Below are 18700 nucleotides of genomic sequence, written 5' to 3' on the forward strand. Positions count from 1 at the left end.
AATTATGCAACTTTGTTTAATATTTTGCCTTGCTTTTATTTTTACGCTTACATATACATTGACATGTAATTTTGATTACATTAACGTAAAAATCTGGGGGACTTTACCAATTCTCTGTCTATCGCTCCCTCTCTCACATATATAGGATGCTAAATATGCAACATTGTTTCATATTTTGCTTCCCACACATACTGGAGATAAAATATCCAACTTTGTTTCATATTTTGCCTAAATTTAAACGCTTATATATGTATGTGTATGTTTTTGATGACAATAATGTCATACTCTCACTCATACATATGATTTAATTTAGACTTACTCTAAATTTTGTTCAGCCTACATTTTGGATGTTATTTTTGTTGTTTTGACCCACTGTGCAGTGCATTTAAGCTCCGTTAATAATATGTGACGTGTTAAGTTCTGATATAATTATTTAGATGAATCAAAGTATTGATTGTATTCCAGCATCAAAATCCGCCCTCAACCCAATCCCCACCTCACACTTGAACCCCCTCTCTCATCATTTGATGATCAACCTGCATAACATATACAAAATGTGTAATATCCACAAGGGCAAGAATTCCAAAGAATAAAGAAATATTCTTGTAGCATTGAAAACTGCAGATTTGTTTACATTTGTTAAATGTAAACAAATTGCCTAAATGCTCGTTGGCAAAAAATCAAATTTTTGGTCAATGTATCGATCACCAGTACGCTAACATGGAATATAACAAAGGAGAGAATTTGTACGAATCATTTCATGGTCACTTTATGTTTAATCTTGGGTTTTTGTTGCAATATGAGAAACTCTGACATTCATCCCAACTCATAGCGTTATGAAATTCAAAAGACGAACGAACCTGACCATCGTCAATAATTTCACAAACTTGTGAAACTAATTGGGTATACATTGAACTTTATTTAAGATTATTTGCTTTTTATACGAAAACTGTCAACTGACCACCATCAATAATTTCACAATATTGTGAAATTAATTGGGGATACATATGTTAAGTTATGAACATGATTGAACATGCTCACAGAGAGACTGGCGGACGGACGGAAAAATCCACTTTGATTACGATCATGATTTGGCATGCTTACGGACAGACATATATTAAAATAAATGTATTTTGTTTACATTAGCGATCAAATGTGGTTCTCTCTCAACTTCTCGGTCTGGCTCCTTCCCACACATATACAGGTTAAATGTGGTTCTCTCCTCAAATCACGGTCTCGCTCTCTTCATCATATATACAGGAGGTAAAATATGCAACATTGTTTCATATTTTGCTTCACACATACAAGAGGTAAAATATGCAACATTGTTTCATATTTTGCTTCACACAAACAGGAGGTAAAATATGCAACATTGTTTCATATTTTGCCTCGCTTATATTTAAACGCTTACATATATATGTATGTATTCTTGATTATATTATCGAAAAAAATGTGGGTCTATCCCACATATATACAGGTTAAGTGTGGTTCTCTATCAACTTCTCGGTTTGGATCTGATTAAATGCGGTTCTCTCCTCAAATTTTGGTCTCGCTCTCTTCATCATATATACAGGAGGTAAAATAAGCAACATTGTTTTATATTTTGCTTCACACAAACAGGAGGTAAAATATGCAACATTGTTTCATATTTTGCCTCGCTTATATTTAAACGCTTACATATGTATGAATGTATTCTTGATTATATTATCGAAAAAATGTGGGTCTCTCTCACATTCTCGGGCTCTCTCCAACTCATCCGTTCATATAGGTGGCTTAGCCTATCATATTTCTTGTAATTTTTTGTTGTTTTGACCCACTGTGCAGTTAAATTTAACCCTCGCTCTCCAAATACTCTCTCTCTCTCTCACACACACACACACACACTCTCTCTCTCTCCTCTCTCTCTCTCACACACACACACACTCTCTCTCACACACACACACACACACACAGACAGGAGGTAAAAAGGTATCAAATTACTGATCTGGAACTCTAATTACCCCTCTACTGAAATTGGTTCTAATTTGGTATTTTGTGTTTCCAGATGCTAAAAATCATTTCTACCAAAAATTAATTTATATGTAGAACCAGAAATAGAAATAGCCCTTGTAGAAAAGTACCGCCCGATTTTCGGTATTTGTTAATGGCTGAAATCTGGTATCAATATAATTTATGGTGGAGGGTATAAAAAGTTCTATTCACTTGTGTTTATTTCCGATGTAAGGTAAAGCAATTCTAAAATCAATATTGTTACCAAAGCAACTGGTAGATTTATGTTAATTTAGACAAATTTCTATTAATTTAAGAATTTGAATTGTACTGTAATTTTTTCAGTAAGCATTTAGTTTATTTAAATCAAATTTACAACAACAATTACTGTATAGAATTCTAATCCCTACTTTTCTATGTCTGTTTTGCTGTTGCTCTTGTTGTACGCTTTCAATTTTCTCTCTCTCTCTCTCTCTTCATTTTTTTGAGCGTACATTGTGACGTCATTCATTGTAACCCCTGTTCCTCTCGCTTATTTACTACCACTGTCTCCATTAGCTGTTTACATTAGTTCGTCTGTTTGTATAGGAGTATGTGCGTATGTGTATTTGCGAATCCACTAACATGTCGTGTGATCATTGTGAAACATTCTAGGTAAAGGAGGCTAGAACAGTCTATGTATGTATTAGCGGGCACTTATAAATGCGGAAAATGAACGGCTAGGCGGGGGGCAGTATTTCAGATCGCGACTTACAATCGTAAGTGTAAGTGAATAGTAACCTGAATAGAGTAAACCTGTGTGCTTACTAGTTAGCTTAGTAGAGAAATAAAGTCTTGCGTGAATAACGTCAATAAAGCATTGTAGAATCGTAATCTAAAACGAGCCCTCGTTTTATTTGGCACAAATCGTATCGGGGAATAAAACAACGTCTACACGGCACTGCTGCCAAATTTTACGATTTATCGTCATTTTGAAGATTTTTTGGTCAATAATTGATGATTTTTACCCAAAAACAGGCGATTATTTGTTATTTTGCTAAGTAATTTTGTAAAACATGAATTGTAAAATATTTGTAGTTGATTTTAATAATAAGCATTTGGCATGAAACACAAGCTATTAAAAAAATCGACTTTTTTGTAGTTTTCGTCTTTTGTGAAAAATTTAAATATGCCATATAAATCTATATATATAAAATTGAAATTTGTTTGTCCGTTTGTTTGTTTGTTTGTTCGTTTGTTTGTGCCATATAGACTCGAAAACCGCTGAACAGATCTTACTGAAATGTTTAGGGTACATTGCTACATGGCCTGGAATGAAAAGAGGTTATATCATTTTTTTCAATTTCGCGTTGATCTGGAGATATAGCATCAAAACCGGAGGTACCTCCAAACAATTTAGATTTTGTATGCAAATATCTTTATAACTGTTAGAGATACAATCTCCAAATTTTGTATGCGTGACGGTATTTGATGTAGAAATAAATTTACCAAATTATATTCAAATCGCTTCAGATTTGGATATAGCTCCCACATACATATATTTTCGGCCGATTTCCTTATTTTATGCACCAAACACGCTATATATGTCAAATTTCGCTGAAATTTGGAGGGTCTGACGGAATTTGTTCTAGAAATAAACGTGCTAAATTATATAGAGATCGGTTCAGATTTGAATATAGCTCCCATATATATTTTCGCCGATTTCCTGTATTTTATGCACCAAGCACGCTATATACGTCCAATTTCGCTGAAATTTGAAATGTGTAACGGAATTTGGTCTAGACATAAATGTGCCGAATTATATCGAAATCGGTTCAGATTTGGATATAGCTCCCATATATATTTTCGGCCGATTTTCCGCATTTGATGCACCAAACACGCTATATACGTCCAATTTCGCTGAAATTTGGAATGTGTAACGGAATTTGGTCTAGGCATAAATGTGCCGAATTATATCGAAAACGGTTTAGATTTGGATATAGCTCCAATATATATTTTCGGCCGATTTTCCACATTTTATGAACCAAACACGCTGTATATGTTCAATTTCGCTGAAATTTGGAGGGTCTGACGGAATTTGTTCCAGAAATAAATGTGCTAACTTATATAGAGATCGGTTCAGATTTGAATATAGCTCCCATATATATTTTCGGCCGATTTCCTGTATTTTATGAACCAAACTCGCTATTTATGTCCAATTTCGGTGAAATTTGGAATGCGTAACGGGATTTGGTCTAGACATAAATGTGCCAAATCATATCGAAATCGGTTCAGATTTGGATATTGCTCCTATCTATATATTAGGCCGACTTTCTGTATTTGATGCTCTAAACACGCTATATGTGTCCAATGTTGCTGAAATTTGGGATGTCTGACGGAATTTGTTCCAAATATAAATGTGCCAAATTATATCGAGACCGGTTCAGATTTGGACACACTACATATGTCCAATTTCACTGAAATTTGGAAAGCGTGACGCAATTCGTTCTAGAAATAAATGGGACAAATTATACCGAAATCGGTTCAGATTAGAATATAGCTCCCATATATATTTTCGGCTGATTTTCTGTATTTTATGCACAAAATGTGAATGTGAGACGGGATTTGGTCTAAAAATAAATATGACAAATTATATCGAGAGCGGTTCATATAGGAATATAGCTCCCATATATATTTTCGGTCGATTTCATGTTTTTGTTACGTATGTTCAATTTCAATGAAATTTTGAAGACTTAGCAGTCAGTAAAAGTCATCATTATTTACAGAAGTACTTATAGTCGGGAAATAATTGACCAAGGCTACAGCTATTAAGTATCATATCTTTGAGAGACTTCATAAGATTTATGTTTTATTATGATATATCTAAATCATTAGGAATACTTATAGGCGGAAAGGCTTTCGGAGGAGTGTTACCTCTTGCAACATACAAAAATACCATAATAGCTCCATAACAACCCTGAATAGGTATATAACGCCTTCATATCACCTATATTTATTCCTTAAAATATTAAAAACGTTAAAATAATTCTGGCATTCCATTATATTTTATCGTAGTCGGGGCAGCAAAGCGCACCGGGTTCAGCTAGTTTAATCATAAATGTTACATTCGTATAAATTCTAGGATTTATTAGGAATGTAGTAAGACGATTTTCTCAAGAAAAACCCAAGGGATTGTAATTTAATAATACACCTACATTACCCACAAAGTTTTCGGCATTTTTAAAAGAAGTCCTGTTTTTTTTTATTTTCTTAGAAAGTCTCAAAAATATAATTTTCAATTTTACGTTTTCTCGCAAAAAAATTCTCGGCTCTAAGTGGGTAAATAATAATCAAATATATTTAGTTTTATGTTCAAAGGAATTGTCAACAAAAGCAAAACTGAATTCAAGTGAAACCAAGGCGTACGGAATAGGTAGTGACATCTACATATTTGGAATATGTTGATTAAAAATTGTCTTTATTGCTCTGCTCCAGAGAATGTACTAATTTTTACTATTTTTTCGATATCATAAAGGAAAAATTTTATGATAGTAAACATTTGTAGATTTTTGCAGGTCCTACAACATAATTAATTTTACAACAACGGCTGTCGAACAGCTGGTGTGACACCACTACCTATTCAATATGCCTTGAGTGAAAAAGCAACATATATCATTACTCTCCAGAAAAATCCAATAATTCTGCATTTCTTGGCAAATTTATAAAGGAACACATTGTCAAATTTTCAAAAATATTAGTCTCTTTCAATTTTTGGTACAGAGCATTTGACTGTGTAAACTTTTATATTGAGCTCCGTACAAAAACTTGAATAGATTTGATTTTTAAAGCATTTTTATTCTTTTTTCGACATCCTTAAAGAATTTTCATATTGTGTGAAGAAGAAACAAAATCAATAATTGGATTCAATGAACTAAGGTTTTTAGATTTTGAGGAAATGTTTAACAAAACAAATTGGTATAACCTATTGATTAAATCCGACTTTTTATAGATGATAAACTCAAATATTCATTTACAAAATGAATAACTTTCTCATTTTACTGATTGTGAAGTTGAAGTTTAATAACATGTTTAATAACTTTAATATCCATTTTATGTTTCTTTCAATAATAATATATCTAAATATGCCTATTCTAATTTTTGACGATTTATAAAATGAATTTGACGATTTTTCAAAAAATTAACCTGGCAGACCTACTACACGGGATTAATTTAACCCCCAATATGAACCGCAATGAATTTACTTTTCGTTATACATATCGTATTCTTTGAATGAGCTGTTTTCTTTTGTATTACCCTTTAAGAAAATGTACATTATATTTGTATATGTACACAAATACACCACCAGTTTTTTCGTAAATAAGATGTGAACAGCAACCAATTGTTGAAAACGAAATAAATATAAGAATTCCGGAAACCCATTTGGCATACTTGTATACAAAGTTTCAGAAAAGGAAATTGCAATTCAAGTGGTAACATCATTTACATATTTTTTTGATATGTGAAAAATAACAAATGTATGTACAAGTATGTTTCGAGGTGGTTGGGGGTTGTTAGTAATATTTCTATTTAAATTGTGTTTTAATATGATACAAAAGTGATAGCTAGATGTGAAAGAATTTCCAGGGCTTGCATTTATTTTGTGGAAATTTTGTCGTTCTTCCACAAATGAAACATGTAAAATTAAAGAATTTTTGTAATTCCCTAGTTCTGTCTTTTCTTCCTAGAAATTCTATGGAGTACATATTATTTTGTTTACTTCATATGTGTTTAGCGTTTGCAGCTATAGACAATTTCCATTTATCATTAAGATTGTTTCCAATGTCTTAGTTAAGTTCGTGCATAAATTAACAATATTTCTTGATCAAGACCGAAGATGTGGTGTTGACATTTTTATATTTATTAAACCAAAATAAATATGTGTGTTCTTATATAAATACAAATGTAATGTATTTGTTAGATTTCATTTCTCTTTGGAAATAACTATGCAATTATTATATTTTAACCTGTACATTCACATATGTATGCATGTGTGTTCATTTCGTATTCATGCATATGATATATGAGAGGTCATAACTCTTGCTGTTGTATTTTCATTATGACATTACACTACACTTTTAGCGCCTTAAGGGATAACAATCAAATAAATGTTATAATTCACATTCACATTTCCCTTTTACTCAGAGAATAAAAGTCAGTAGCTTGTATGTGTATTAGGGTTATGGCTTTTTTACAACCTCGTATCCCTGTATCATAGCGTGATAAGTTTCTACATAAGATTCCATAAAATTTATCATAGCGTGATAAGTTTCTACATAAGATTCCATAAAATTTATCATAGCGTGATAAGTTTCTACATAAGATTCCATAAAATTTTAATTATAAGGTGATTCGGTGAAAAAACCTCAAGCACAAAATCATTATAAAATTTAACTTTATCATAATTATCTGCAATTTTTTGAAGTCACAGTAAGCAGATATATAATTGAAAATAAAATTTAGACCCACATTAGATAACAAAATTGACAAAAAACATTATGTTTCTCACTAATTTTCTTTAATTGTGAAAATCATAAATTTTAAAGATATAATTCTTTAACAAAAAGAAAAAAACTAGTAAAAAGTCGTTAAGCTCCTCCATAAAATATTCTTAGCCAGTTTATATATGTCGCACGAAAACCCGTGCGAAAGGAAAGCAGTCACTCACTTCCGCCTAAAAAGGCGTTCATGTATTTCGCAAACTATCGTGCGACTGTCGTTACGTATCCTATGCGAAATACTACTAATTTGAATGTATATTTGTACAGCTGTGGTCCATAAATGAGAGCCAAATGAGAAGTAAAAAATACACATATACATACATACAAGCATTGGAATATGTGCGATTTGTTTGGTTTGAAAAACTAAAATGTGTCGTTATTTTGAATTATTTTATTTAATTGATTTCTTCGAAATAAGAAATAATTTAAAAAAATAAGTTTTAGTGTTTTATTTAGAAATTCACTTAAAACTGGAGTTTGTTAGTTCTCCTACCGGGCGCGTCCCCACCGGCGGATAGGGGGAGGAGGATGGTCGTACCACTCTGTCCAATACCTATTGCAACCTAGTGTAAAAACGGAGGAGGATAAAGGGCAGCACAGGGGGAGGATTAACTTAATCCAACTATCTGATGATGGTAGCGACCCTGATTCCGAATCCGATAGCTGCGGCAAAACGAACACCAACGTTGTGGAAAATCCCATGAAAGAGGAAGTCCACAAGATGGTAGAGGAAGTGAGCGAGAGCATCGCAAAGCTTACGACGAAAAGAGTGCAGTGGTCTGGGGCCCAAAGGAAGAAATATAAGTGGAACCAGGCTAAACTAAGGAAGGAACAACAGCTGGCTGCTTCAAAGGTTACCACAGATAGTCCCTCCATTCTTCGGAAGCGGCGAAGAGGATAAGGTCTCCTGAGGAGCTGAACGTGGCAAAACCCAGTAAGAAGAAAAAGAGCTTCCCACCTTTAATTGCCCAGGACAAACCTCGTCAGGACAAAAGCCCAGGAGCCCAGGAGAAATATCATAACATTTAAACTTCAAATATCTTAACATTACAATTTTCAAAAATATGCAATATTCCGATGTCTACATATCGCAAAGAATTTCTGAAGGCCGAGAACTAATGCTGAGCAATAGTTAATCTATCCATCAAGAAATTCTAGCACCTAATAGCGGTTATGTAAATGACAAATTCTGTCGCCAAATCGTACATCTGTCAATAGACTAATTTTGGCGTCCAATCGTCGGACTTCACTTATAGAAATTCTGGATCTTCTCATAAATTTATCAGGAACAAGGGAATCTCTGGAATCCAGTCTTAACTTCGTTTAAAATTAAATTATGTCGCCCAATCCAAGGTCTATACATGTATACATTCTTTTAGCAAAAATCCATAAACACAATTTTTCGCAATTTACATTTTTATACTCTCAGCCTTTAGCCAAAATGTGCCTCATCGGATGTGGATTTAGGGCCAAAAGGTGTTTGGAAGAAATCTGTTTCAGAAAGCTTGGAGTCGACTTAGCTATGTCCGTTCGTCTGGGTAGCCGCCTGGGGAGCATGATAATTCTAAAACAGATCAACCGATTCGGTCCATAATTTGGCCTTCGTGATATTTGGATCTATCTACTCTTTCGGCAAACTTCCGCAGAGTATTTCAAAAATTTTCAGCGAAGTGCATTTTAAGACCTCTATGGATAAGCTGTGTAAGCTTAAGACTTCAGTGGTCATGGCTTCACTTCCTTTATGCTAATAATTAGTTATAAGTAAATATAAAATAAACTCTCTGGAAACGCTTTGCTTTTTTGCAACAAATGTTCTCGGGGCTCCTATTACTACCGTACAAGTTTTTCAGAGGCAAGTCTATACTTCCAGGGGAAATGACCCGAATGCTGTAAAGAACACCTAAGGTAATCATGTGTAGTGGCTAATGCACACGACAACTTTCGAACCGGATACTGCGTTGGTCCAAACTTTGTTTATCGCAATATTTCAGCAAGCCTTATATATACAAAATTCGAAGATGGTGCTTTTTTTTTTAAAGAAATGACTCCCAAAATAAGATCTACTCCAAAAATGAACTATGTCGGTCCGGTCCATTTCTCCATACCTCCTCCGCAACACTTGTGATCAATGATACAAATCCCTGTTTTGTTTGCAAGTTCATACGTCCGAAATGGCTACAAATTTCTGAAAAGCTCCTAATGCATAGTTTTTGGGTTTAAGGATTATGGCTGTATAGCGGCTATTCGATCTGTCTACAGATGAAAGTTTCAATTCACACAGGCTCAGGGTATATTCCTGTCCGCAAAATCGAGTGGTACTTGTTGAGATGTTCAATAAATACAAATAAACGTATTGTTCTGAACTCAGTAACACCGTCAACCTAAAATTCCGATTAAACGCTTAAACAACACCTGAAAACTTAACAAGAACTATGCATAAAATTGCTCAAAAAGCCTAACTTGTTCATTATTATACCCTACACCACTATGTGGTAAGGGGTATTATGTGTTAGTGCATTTGTATGTAACATACAAAAGGAAGCGAGATAGACCCATAGTTCCTTCTAGGGATATACATAGAATCACTTTCTGAGTCGATTTATGCATGTCCGTCCGTCCGTCCGTCCGTTCGCAACATACAGGTCGCATTTGTTGACCGATTTCGCTGAAAATTGGGGAATACCATTTTTTTAGACGTCGGAAGATCAAGTTCGAAGATGGGATATATCGGTCCACGTTTTGGTATAGCCCCCATATAACGGTACCCCCCGATTTACGGTATTTTGACGTTTTCAGCTACATTTTCAGACCGATTTGGCTATAATTTGACATTTAGGGTTCTTAAGTGTCAATAAACATATATAACAAAACTTGTGGACATAGGTCCACGTTTTGATATAGCCCCCATATAACGGTACCCCCCGATTTGCGGTATTTTGACGTTTATAGCTACATTTTCAGACCGATTTAGCTATAACTTGACATTTAGGGTTCTTAAGTATCAATAAACTTATATAACAAAAGTTGTGGACATAGGTCCACGTTTTGGTATAGCCCCCATATAACGGTACCCCCCAATTTACGGTATTTTGACGTTTTTAGCTACATTTTCAGACCGATGTAGCTATAATTTAACATTTAGGGTTCTTAAGTTTCAATAATCTTATATAACAAAAGTTGTGGACATAGGTCCCCGTTTTGGTATAGCCCCCATATAACGGTGCCCCCCGATTTACGGTGTTTTGATGTTTTTAGCTACATTTTCAGACCGATATAGCTATAATTTGACACTTAGGGTTCTTAAGTGTCAATAAACTTATATAACAAAAGTTGTGGACATAGATCCACGTTTTGGTATAGCCCCCATATAACGGTACCCTCCGATTTGCGGTATTTTACGTTTTTAGCTACATTTTCAGACCGATGTAGCTATAATTTGACATTTAGGGTTCTTAAATGTCAATAAACTTATATAACAAAAGTTGTGGACATAGGTCCACGTTTCGGTATAGCCCCCATATAACGGTACCCCCCGATTTACGGTATTTTGACAGTTTTAGCTACATTTTCAGACCGATTTAGCTATATTTTGACACTTAGGGTTCTTAAGTGTCAATAAACTTATATAACCAAACTTGTGGACATAGGTCCACGTTTTGGTATAGCCCCCATATAACGGTACCCCCGATTTGCGGTGTTTTGACGTTTGTAGCTACATTTTCAGACCGATGTAGCTATAATTTGACATTTAAATTTATTAGGTCTATAAATAAATGTACCAAATTATATGGAAATCGGTTCAGATTTGGATATAGCTCCCATATATTTTTCCGCCGATTTGGCGTATTTGCTGCACCAAACACGCTATATACGTCCGATTTTGATGAAATTTTGAATGTGTAACTGAATTCGGTCTCAAAATAAATGTCCCAAACTACATCGAAATCGGTTCATATTTGGATATAGCTCCCAAATATATTTTCGGCCGATTTGACGTATTTGCTGAAAACACGCTATTTACGTGCAATTTTGATGAAATTTGGAATGTGTGACTGAATTTAGTTTAGAAATAAGTGTAACAACTTATATCGAAATCGGTTCAGATTTGGATATAGCTCCTATGTATATTTTCGCCCGCTCTGTCTAATTTTGATGAAATTTGGGATGTGTATATATATATATGTATATAAATCAGTTCAAATTGATACATATCGCCTATATTTTACATATTCACAGTGGTGTAGGGTATCATATAGTCGGCCCCGCCCGACTATGATCCTTTCCTTACTGGTTTTTATATTTTCAAATATGTTGAACAATAAGTATACCAATGTAGTTAAATAATTCTCTGTAATGCTTCCAACTACTTCACATATTTCTTGGCTACGTCGGTGGTACCGGGGCATACCGGGATTAGGGGTAATGAAATAGCAAACTCCTTGGCAAAACAAGCCAAGAAGCAACCCACGGTAAGTCTAGAAAACGCTAAGCCGTTTAAAGCTACGCGACTAGAACTAAAGACATGGGCAAAAAATTCACATATATCCCTCTGGAGTAGTGAAGAGAAGGGAAAAAACACAAAAATCCTATGGGGAAACCCAGACGAGGACAAAACAAAAGAATTACTTTTACTAAGTAAAAAAGATATTAGTAGACTGACAGGAATCCTTACAGGTAAGCTAGGTCTAAAAGCGCACCTGCACAAAATAGGTTGTGCAGAAAACAGTGAATGCAGAGCATGCGGAGAGGACGACGAAACGTTGGAACATTACCTCTGTCATTGTCAAGCCTTCACAAATCTCAGAACCCAGTTACTAGGGAATGACATTATACCAGGACTCGACCAAATTAGGACAATCGAGTTCAAAAAGATCAGAGACTATCCTAGACTAAGTCAAAAAGGATAATCTTCCATAACCAAAAATTAGAGAGCACAACAGGCCTACTTATGGCTTAAGTGTATGTCCACATGGGCATGTGGTGATCTAGTATCACCCCTCTTATCAACCTAACCTAACCTAAAACTGGAAAATAAATTGTCGCTTAGCCTCAATAAATATATTCTTTCTCATGATGGAATCTCTCAAATAAAACGCTTGCCGTTTAATTTTGCCACCATTTATAATTTAAATGCAAGCGTTTTATTTGAGAGATTCCATCATAAGAAAGAATATATTTTTTGAGGCTAAGCGACAAATTATTTTCTAGTTTTAAGTGCATTTATAAATAAAACACTGAAACTTAATTTTTTTTAAATTATTTTTTATTTTTAACTTTTCGTAAACACATTTTTTTGACCACTGAGAACAAAATTATAGTCAATTTAGGCCGAAAATTTAGATAAAAACTTTAAAATGCCTGAAATCGTGTTGTACCTTTATATAAAGGCTATACCAAAACCTGGACCTATGTCAAAAATTTTTGGTGGAGAAGTTTTTGTACCGTTGGGGACTCCAAATGCAAAGTTACAGCCAATTCGGCCTAAAAATGAAGATAAAATCCTTAAAACACTTGAAATCGGGCCGTACCGCTATATGGAAGCTATACCAAAATCTGGACCTATGTCCACAATTTTTGGTGGGGAACTTTCAGTACCATTGGGAACCCCAAATGCCAAATTACAGCCTATTCGGGTTAAAAAGGAAGATAAAATCCTTAAAACACTTGAAATCAGGTTGTACCGCTATATGGGGGCTATACCAAAATCTGTACCTATGTCCATAATTTTTAGTGAGGAAGTTTCTGTACCAATGGGGGTCCCATTGCCAAGTTACAGCCAATTCGGCCTAAAATTAAGATAAAATCCTCACAATACTTGAAATCGGGTGGTACCGCTATAACTGCAACTGTGTGGAAAATGAGTTACCAGATTTAAAAAGCAAATTAAATACAACACCGTAAAAATACTGTAAAAATGGTAAAAATTTACCAATATTGGTTTTGATTTCAGATTCATGTATTGTCATCCAAATCTGAAAAGTGTGCAAAGTTTTAGTCCGGTTGCAACTGTGTCAAAATTGAGTTACCAGATTTGAAATGCAATTTAAATAAAACACCGTTAAAACACTATAAAAATGGACCAATATTGGTTTTGATTACATATTCATGTATTGTCATCTAAATCTGAAAAGTGTGTTAAAAATGAGTTACCAGATTTGATCTAAACGGACACCAAAGCAAGTTAAATAAAACACTGTAATAATGAATGAAACGGCCTTTAAAACGTGTCTATAAAATGTTTATTTTGTCAAGAATGTGTTGCATAAATTTGATTTAAGATTTTCAGTGTTATTCGCGAGTTTAAGTCCTACTCGAAAGCTACAAAGCAAGTGAGTGATTTTGATATCATCTTTCTACAAAATACACTCCTTTCGAAATACATAAACCCAAATTTACATGGAAAAGTGTACGATTACGTGTTATTTCGTATGACATACATAAATAGGCTATTAATTAAAATGGAATAATCAGTTTCCATTCACAATTTTAGGTTGAAAAATTTGCGTAAATTATCTAATCTAAGCTAATCTAAATAAATAAAGTGTCGACCTATCTTTACAAATTTTGGTGGAAAAGTTTTATAACTGCAGGGAACCTCAAAAGTGTAGTTTCGTCAAGTAACGTAGCTAAGACGCTCCAAATACCGAAAATCAATGGTACATCCCGATTTTCGGTATCTTGAGGGAGCTATACCAAAACATGGACCTATGTTGACGGTTTTTAGTGAAGAAATTTCGTGATCACTGAAAATTCAAATGTCAAATTAGCGCCAGTTAAATTTTTGCTGAAGAAGTTTCGTAAGCAAAGAAAACCTTAAATGTCAAATTACAACTAGTTCGGTTAAAAATATTGGCTAAAATCCTCAAAACACAGAAAATCGGGATGTACCATTGATTTTCGGTAATTTGAGGTTTTAGCTATATTGGTGACGTTATATGGGGAAAATACAAAAACATGAACCAATGTTGACTGTTTTTGGTGGAAAACTTTCATGACCACTGAGAAGCTCAAATGTTAAATTACAGCTTGTTAGTTTGAAAATTGTATTTAAACTCCCCAAAATACCGAAAATCTAAACTTGCCGTTATATCGGGGCTATACCAAAACATGGACCTATGTTGACGAGTTGTGGTGGAGAGATTTCGTGACCACTGAAAATCTCAAATGTCAAATTACAGCTATTTCGGTTAAAACGTTTAGCTAAAATCCTCAAAATACCGAAAATCGGTATGTACCGTTATATACAAAAATATGGACCTATTCTGACGATTTTTAAAAAGAGAAGTTTCGTGGGCACTGAAAGTCTCTAATGTCAAATTACAGTTAGTTCGGTAAAAAATTGTAGCTACAATCCTCAAAATACCGAAAATCAGGAGGTGCCGTTATATTTGGGCTATACCAAAACATGGACCTATGTTCACGAGTTTTGGTGGAGAACTTTCGTGACCACTTAGGACTTTATATGTTAATTACAGCCAGTCAGCAACGCGGACCGGTTCTGCTAGTGTTTCAATAAATACGATTAAATTAAATGATGTAGTACGTATATTTTAGGGATATTCCAGATTTTTCTTTAACCTTTAAATCTTATGTGAGCCGGCTAAGAGGAAGTGATAGATACAGAAGTGTCTTAATATTATTAAAAAATATTTTGTTATTTTTAACAAATTATCATATCATATTTTATTTTTCAACTGACACATAACCACACCCATTTTGACAATCACTTGCAATGGATTTTCGGCATGACCCCTTGGAGGAGAAAAAAATCTCTTCATAATTCCCTTATATTAAATACAGAATAATATTGTTTAGAATCTTTTATTTTTGCAACTTTTCTTAGATGTTGAATGAAAGGGACATATTGCTCAATTATATTAAAGAGAGAAAAAATAATAAAACTAAGCACAAAGTAAAGGTCTTAATTAAAACTGTCACAACATTTTTAGTGGAAAACAAGTTAACGAGACGCTTGTGTATACGAGTTAACTATGCTAGCAATATGCTGCCAATTTTGCCTTCTTTAATCGAGTCTTGTAAACGTTGTCTCAACAATGCAAAACAACATCTGGTTATGATATGAACACATATGCCAGCTATGTATAAGGTTCTATATACAGTTAGACAACTAAATGATTGCAAAAACCAACATTGTAAAAATATTCATAATAACTGTCAATTTATGGCAACAATGTCAAACTATATAGATTTTTTGCAAATCTCTTGCTATCAGCAAAAGTCATAAAAATTCACAATAGCTGAAAAAATGCAAAAATGCTTAGTTTGTAGTACTGCTTTTCCACATGCAAACATTTATTTGCAGGTTATTCCTATTATACCTAAACCACAATGTGGAAAGAGTATTATAAGTTTGTTTTTCCAAAAATTGCATATAACACCGCGAAATATTCGTCCTAGACCCCCCCATGTGGTATACCATAATTCATATCTCGACGAGCTAAAGCGATTTTGATATGTGTGTCCCTCCGTCCGTCCATTAAAAATTCTACGCACCCTACAGGCCGCAATTATTGACCAATCTTCACAAAATTTTGTATGGAGGTCGGGTTCAGACCGGAAACTAAATTTTTTTCAAATTTTGTAGCGGCATTGTAGGTCCCAATGTTAGACTGATCGGCGCGAAATTTTATGTAAGTTTTAGGTTTACGACAGAGAAGTAGCCTGCAATTTAACGTGATGTTCAGATAATATTTAGCGGGTTAAATTGATCAGAACTCTTGTGTGAAAATTTGTAAAGTCGTTAGTGAAATGACTATATCTTTATTCCTGGAAACTATGTTAAACCAATGTAAGCTTTATTTACAAGATGAACGCTTGAGCTTTCCATTGATGCTAATTATGTTGGTGTACGTGGTCAGATAACGGTGCTACAGCCTATACAGGGATACCTCAGTTTTAATTGTAGGTAGTGTAATCTTAATTACGCTAGAGATAAAAAAGGTTTGCACGCGGTAATAGTTTTGGTTGTGCTAATATAGTGCCAATAATTGTTGATAATGATCACATAGTATTTAGCGTGTAAAATTTACCATAACATTTGTGGAAAAAATATAAAAAAATTAACTTTAATCAGTACTTTAAATTCTGGGGGTATATTCGGACAACTTCCGAAAACTAAACTTGAAAACAAATTGTTGACCTCTCATTTGATGCAATTAATCAATATCAATAAAGGAGTTACTGTCTAACATCATGGTGCGCCTGAGCCAACTTTATGTGAACGGTTTACGCCTGGGAAGTTTTTGCAGATTCTGAAACTACTATGTTCATAGATGAGAAAATCAAAAAAAAACAAAAAAATTCACTAAGGTATTTTTAAATAATCGCTGTCAAAGTTCACATTTTTAGGCCTTTTTAGGTTTCACGATTTTGCTTGGAAACCGGAAGTCCTATTGAAATGGGATTGGAGCAAATATTGTAGCTGTGAAAATTATCTACAAGATTGACCTGTACGATATCTTTGTAGGTTTTACATTTTTGAGATATAGAAGTTCAAACTGGGACAATATATCACCTCCTTATAAAACAGCGCTTATCAGAGAAATACAAACAAAACAAAAATTCATGTGTGAATGTACAGGGTGTTTTTTTAAGCTAGATAGAACTTTAAATTGTAAAAAGTAACACAAAAAATTAAATTTTGATGGAACTTTTTTTTTATTTGTTTCAGTATACTCTGACAAATCATCATGAATAGACTCACGCTTGAACAACGCTACGAAATTATCCAAATTTACTTTGAAAATCAGTCGTCGATTCGCGCAACTTATAGACGACTTCGTCATTTGTATGGCGCAAAATTGTGTTCAGCGATGAGGCGCATTTTTGGCTTAACGGGTTTGTTAATAAGCAAAATTGCCGCATATGGAGTGAGACCAATCCACAAGAGACCCTACAGACTCCATTACATCCAGAAAAATGCACCGTATGGTGCGGTTTTCACGCTGGTGGATTCATCGGACCTTATTTCTTCAAAAATGAGGCCGGAGCTCGCGTTACGGTCAATGGAGATCGTTACCGCACCATGATCAATGATTTTTTGTTTGAAAATATGGATGACATTGATCCGGAGGAGATGTGGTTTCAACAGGATGGCGCTACGTGCCATACGGCGAACTCAACCATCGACTTATTGAAATCAAAATTTGGCGATAAGTTGATTTCGAGAAGTGGACCTGTCAATTGGCCTCCAAGGTCGTGCGATTTGACACCTCTCGATTATTTCCTGTGGGGCTACGTGAAGTCACTAGTTTATGCTGATAAACCAGCAACAATTGATGCCTTGGAGGCCAGCATTGTTCGTGTTATTCGTGACATACGGCCAGCAGTGCTCGAAAAAGTGGCCAAAAATTGGACGTCCAGAATGCACTTCGGTGCCCATATGCCCGAAATCATTTTCAAATGTTAATGTCACGTATTGGTCTTTCGAACAAAAACAATTTTTGATTACAATTTAATTTTTTGTGTTATTTTTTACAATTTCAAGTTCTATCGGGCTTAAAAAAACACCCTTTATGAGTGATAAAAGCAACAACCAGATAATGTTTTTTGTTTGTGTTTATTCACGCATATTGTGCGTGAGGGAGAAAAGCAAATGCAAAGACAACTCAGTGGGATCGCTGAGTATACTGTCTTTGCAAAGAAGAGCAGCCCTGTTATAAAACAATGTCATGTACGGTGCGCCCAAACCAACTTTAAATGAAAACTGTTTAAACCTGGGAAGTTTTTACAGATTCTGAAACAGCAATCTTTATAGATAAAAAAAATCCAAAAACAAGAAGTCATTTCTTTAAGCCCCATTCCGATAGGACTTGCGGTTTCCAATCAAAATCCTGAAGAGATAATTGCACAAAAACATAAAAATTGTAGCCATAAATTAACAACTAATATGGACATTTTTACAATATTGGTTTTTACAATTAATTAGTTGTCTAACTGTATGCATGTGTGTCTTTCTCACATAGAAACGATGAAAAAAATTAAAAGCAACGTGCATTTTAAGGATTTTAACGCACGTTTATATTACCTTCATTCATTGAGAAGCTAGTTTGAAAAATCCCCCCTCCACACTAGAGGTGGGCGCATGTCGTGCCGTGAGTAGTGCGTGTTCGTGCCTTCTCGAAAAACGCCGTGTTTGTGCGTGTCGTGCCGGA

The sequence above is a fragment of the Musca autumnalis genome, unplaced genomic scaffold, assembly GCF_047663935.1.
Source record: "Musca autumnalis isolate F117 unplaced genomic scaffold, ASM4766393v1 scaffold_1, whole genome shotgun sequence".
NCBI lineage: Eukaryota > Metazoa > Arthropoda > Insecta > Diptera > Muscidae > Musca > Musca autumnalis.